The sequence below is a fragment of the Tenrec ecaudatus genome, chromosome 14, assembly GCF_050624435.1.
Source record: "Tenrec ecaudatus isolate mTenEca1 chromosome 14, mTenEca1.hap1, whole genome shotgun sequence".
Taxonomy (NCBI): Eukaryota; Metazoa; Chordata; class Mammalia; order Afrosoricida; family Tenrecidae; genus Tenrec; species Tenrec ecaudatus.
The window spans coordinates 85,488,650-85,494,019 of NC_134543.1; the positions used below are offsets into that span (position 1 = coordinate 85,488,650).

At 44.4% G+C, this 5,370-nt stretch overlaps 1 pseudogene; it reads left to right on the plus strand.

The window, feature by feature from the left end:
- The first annotated feature begins 545 nt into the window (after positions 1 to 545).
- Positions 546 to 633, plus strand: LOC142426945 (U2 spliceosomal RNA; annotated as a pseudogene).
- The last annotated feature ends 4,737 nt before the right edge of the window (positions 634 to 5,370 follow it).

Consider the following 5,370-nt stretch of genomic DNA (forward strand, 5'->3'; position numbering starts at 1 on the left):
TTATTAACAAACAGACCAAGCCAAAAAAAAATCCAGACTATGCTTACAGGTCTGACAAAGACTGGTAGAAGCTCCAACGTCTTTCATTCCTTGTTTTCAGGCCTGAAAATGAGTTCGCCCCCACGGGTCCATTTCAGCTCAACAATGGACAGGTTTCTAAGGGAAACAATCACACTAATAGGGGACACACACTGTAGAATAATCAACCATTTGAGATCAAAAGGGCAGCATTTAAAAAAAACATTTTATTAGGGACTCATATAACTCTTACCACAATTCATACATGCATCAATTGTATAAAGCACATCTGTACATTCTTTGCCCTCATCATTTTCAAAGCATTTGCTCTCCACTAAAAGGGCAGCATTTACCCAAGGACAAAGTTTAGGAGGAACGCAAATAGGAAATACAGGGGAAGTGGGTCAAGTGTTGTTACATTAAAGAGATTGTAATCAAAGCCGTGAAACCAAATGTATATGAATTGCTGAATGGAAGCCTCCTTTACTGTGTAAACCTTCATCCAATTTACAATAACATGTTGTTGTATCGCTTCTCGGCCTTTTGGCTAAGATCAAGTGTAATAACATGTTGTTGTTTTTATTAATCATTTTATTGGGGGCTCATACAACTCTTATCACAATCCATACATACATCAATTGTGCAAAGCACATTTGTACATTCGTTGCCCTCATCATTCTCAAAACATTTGCTCTCCACTTAAGCCCTTGGTATCAGCTCCTCATTTTACCTCCTCCCTCCCCAAATAACATGTTTTCAAAAACAAATAGTAAATAATAGATTTTAGTTAATAAAAGTATTTTAAAATAAATAAATCGAAGTTATGTTTGCTTGTGTTACATTTGAAATCCTTATTAGACATCCAAGTGGGGAAATGAGTCAGGGGTGTGGGGAGAGTCAGGTCTGGTTATACACATGTCTAGGGTCTGCAGCGCAGACCAGAAACGAGATCCACCTGCTGTCATGGCAATTTTTTTAAGATCATTTTATTGGGGGTTCTTACAACTCTTATAACAATCCATACAGCAACCGTACCAAGCATTTATACATATGTTGCCATCATTATTTTCTAAACATTTGCTTTCTGTTTGAGCCCTTGGTATCAGCTCCTCTTTTATCCCTCCTCCCCACCTCCCTCATGACCCCCTGATAAATTATTCTTATTTTCATATGTCAATTGTGACTCATTACAGAGTCATGGCCGTGATCTTCACGGAGGCAGACTGCCACGTCTTTCTCTTGGGCAATGGCTGGTATGTGTGAACCTCTGTCTTTCGGTGAATCATTGGCCCCAGGGCTCCTCAGCAGCAAATAGGGAGCATCGTAAATCCCAGACAGGCTGAGGCCAGCTGGGGAACAGAGTCTGTGACGAGGGCCAGGAAAAGAAGTCTGAGGTCGCGAACGGCCAGAAATTGAGAAGGAAAGGAGAATCCGGTAAAGGAGTACAGGCTACTGACTCACCAAAAAATCCCCTCCCGCCCTCATCTTCTTGTGCAAACAGTACAAACATCCGCCCGAAGAAACACCTTGTTCAGCAACCTCCCACCTGCTTGCAGATGACCCTGGTTCCTGGAATTCACCCCACACCAAAATACCCCACCCACAAACGTCCCCCAAGACGACCCCCTTCACTAGTCCTATAAAACCCTGTTCTTATTATGGGTGGTTATAATATCTGTAAGAGCTCCCAGTAAAATGATTAAAAATTAAAAACAAAACCCTGCTAGTCTGTACAGAGAGGACCTTTGACTCGGGTCAGAGGCCCCTCTCAGGTTTCCTCCAAAAAGCCTGTCTCCCTCTGTTGAGTCTCTCCTGCATCCCCGATTCTAACATTTTGTATTCCAACGAGGAGATTTTGAGAGAGTAGACAAAGAGGTACATGTCAGACCAGGAGAACATGGAGTCTCTGATGCCATATGAAAGCCCGGCTTCGAAAAATTAGTCAGGGCTCACATATGTCACAGGCAGATTGCTTAGTACGATAAGGACAGAGCGCTGAACACGGGGCTTGTCAAGGAGGGCGCAGTATGCGAACATGACAAAAGTAGCTTGAGTAGCGATTCCAGGAGGGTAGGGGGGAGGTGGGGGGAACAAGGGGGAACCGATCACAAGGATCAACATATAACCCCCAACACACACACACACACACACACACACACCACGCAGGGGGAGGAACACCAGAAAAGTGAATGAAGGGAGGGGGATAATTTATAAATTATCAAGGGTTCATGAGGGAGGGGAAAATGAGCTAATAGCAAGGGCTCAAGTAGAAAGAAAATGTTTTGAGAAGGATGATGGCAACATAGGCACAAATGTGCTAGATACAGTGGCTGGATGTAGGGATTGTGATAAGAGCTGTAAGAGCCCTCAGTAAAATGATTTTTTTTTAAAGTAGTTAAGGTACATTGGTGTGAAGACAAGCTAGGGATGTACTTTCTTTTCCAGCTCATCCAACTTTTTTCCTGGAACATGGATCAAATGGCTCGGACTGTAGTTCTCATAAGGAGCTCTGGGGCACAGTAGGCTCCATGCTGGGCTGCTAACCACAAGGTCAGCAGTTTGAAACCACCAGCTACTCCCCTGGAGAAAGGAGGGGGAGATTGTCTACAGCTATAAAGAGTTGCCGTCTTGGGAGCCCTCAGGGGCAGCTCTGCTCTGTCTTTAGGGTCTGTCGTGAGTCTGAATTGACTCGATGGCAATAAGGGGAGCAGTAGTCATGGGAGGTCATGAGGGAGGCTCCATGTGGTGAGGATTGAAAGCAGAGAGACAGAGGTGCCTGGCTCCCTAGTGATGACATGGAGCCATACATGTAATCTGGCCTTCTTCACATGGCACTCTACCTTGGGTTGTCTGTGCCGTGAGAATGATGATAATAAACTCCGATACAGAAGGAGAGAAAAAAGTCAGTATCGTGTCAGAATTTTTTGTCTGCTTTTTAAAGATGGGAAATGCTGTAATGTATTTGTAGCTCGGAAGGAAGAAGCAGATGCTACATGGGAGAGGAGGCGAAATCTGAGCAGCAAAGCCGTTTAGTAGGGTGAAGGGGTTGCGACTCAGTATCCAGATGAGGGGATTAGGTGGCAGTGAGAAGAGTGCTTCCACTGTCACAGAAGAGAGGGCAAATGGAAACAGCCCCGGGCAGTTTGACAGCTGTGGGGCAGTAAGGTGGAGTTTTCCATTGGATTCCTCGGTTTGAGCTGTGAAATAGGAAGTGAGTCATACAATTCATCTTAGTCACCTGTAAAGTGGATTGAATCATGCCTTCCTCCAAAGGTACATGCATCAAGGCCACGTACAGCCTGAAGGCCATAGCTAGGTTTGCTAGACTGAGCTCTCTGCTATGGAGTTGATACCAGCTAGGTTTGCTAGACTGAGCTCTCTGCTATGGAGTTGATACCAACTCTCGGTGACCTCTGGGCAGCTGAACAAATTCTTCCCTGGTCTTACATCTTCTGCAGCAAGGCCAGCATAATTGAGCCCATCATTGCATCTGTTACGCCAGTCCACCTCCCTGAGCCACCCTTGGGCCCTCATTGGCCTCGTGCTTCGCTAAATATGATGTCCAACCCTAGCGACCGATCCCTCCTAAAGCAAGAGAGTCAGACAAGTGTTCTCTTGTAATCCATAAGGGGGTTATTGGCTAATTTTTAGAAGCCCAGCTCCAAACCTTTCTTTCTAGTCTCTCTTCATTTGGAAGCTCCATGGAAACGTATCCTCTACGGAAGACCAGCATCATAGCAAATAAAACTTTGAGAGTAGATAAACTGAAAGATGGGTAGTAGGCTGAACTCGCTTGACCTAAAAGTCACAGTAAGACTGTATGAACCCCCCCCCCCCGCAAAAAAAAGAATATATGAACCCAGGGAGCTGTTGGGCAGTGTAAGATATGATAAAATAATAATTCATAAATTATCAAGGGTTTATGAGGGAGGGGGGAGCTGGGAGGGATGGAGAAAAATGAGGAGCTGATGCCAGGGGCTTATGTGGAGAGCAAATGTTTTGATAATGATGAGGGCAACAAATTTATAGATGTGCTTGACACAATGGATGGATGTATGGATTGTGATAAGAGTTGTACGAGTCCCCAATAAAATGATTAAAAAAAGAAAAGAATATATGAACCCAGATCTCAGGTGTTGGGATAATGAGGCCAACAGACTCTTCTCCATTCGACACTGTCATTGACCGCGAGCTCACTAACTCACCTAATATTCAATGGGGAACTTCCTCTAGACCAGCTTCCATTTCCTGGGATCTGTTCTGCTTTTTAAAAAGGATCGCTGGAGCTGCTGTCAATGAGCTTTGGGCTGCTAAGCACAAGGTAGTTCACACTCACCAACCACTCCACGGGAGCAAGCTGTGGCGGCCTATACCCATAAGGTTTTCCAGAGAGGTCGGTTTGGGTATTCTGCTCTGTGGAATCAGACAGGCCTTAATCTAGAGGGATCGCTTTCATTTCCTTCTTTATGGGTGAAACCATCCCATTTGTGATTTTAATGAATTTGCCAAGGGATTCCCAAGGGTCTCTGGTGGTGCTGCCAGGCAAGCATCAGATGGCTAACAGTGAGTTTGGCAGTTGAAATGCACCAGGTCACTCTGCAGGTGAAAGAGGAGGCCATCTACTCCCATCAAGATCGACAGCCTTGCAAAACCTACACTGGGTCACCATGAATCGGAATCAACCCAATGGCAGTGGAAAGGATTCCTGGTATCCTAGTGCGTTAAGACCATTGTACCAAACTTACATGAGCCTGCCAGTCTTGTCCACTGCTGTAATATCCACAGCTGGCATAATACTTGGAATATAGTTCTCAATAAATATTTATTGAATGACTGAATGGATGAATTTCAACAATCAGTCTTGATTATTCCCTTGGAAACCATGTTCCCTTTACCTAAGAACAACAATTCTCAGATTTTTTGGTTTGAGGACTCCAAAGATCTTACCTTAGAAAATTCTAGAAAACAAAAGACTATACAAGCTCATTTCCATTAGCCATCACAGCAACGATGTTATCACACCTTCTGAGGTGCCTGGGAAACTCTCTGGACCCACACAGAAGAGAATGAAGGTGGGGAAAAGCCCAAACCCAAAGAAAACAAACAAAACTGAAAAGCAAACAATGCAAATAGGAAAAACAAAACATTTAAAACGTAGTAAACTTATAAAAATAGTTTTGACCTCAGGCTCCTGAGGGAGGGGGGCGGGGAGGGAGGGGGGAAATGAGGAGCTGATATTAAGGGCTCAGGTGGAAGGTAAGTGTTTTGAGAATGATGATGGCAACAACTGTACACATGTGCTTGACACAATGGATGTATGTATGGATTGTGATAAGAATTGTACGAGCTCCA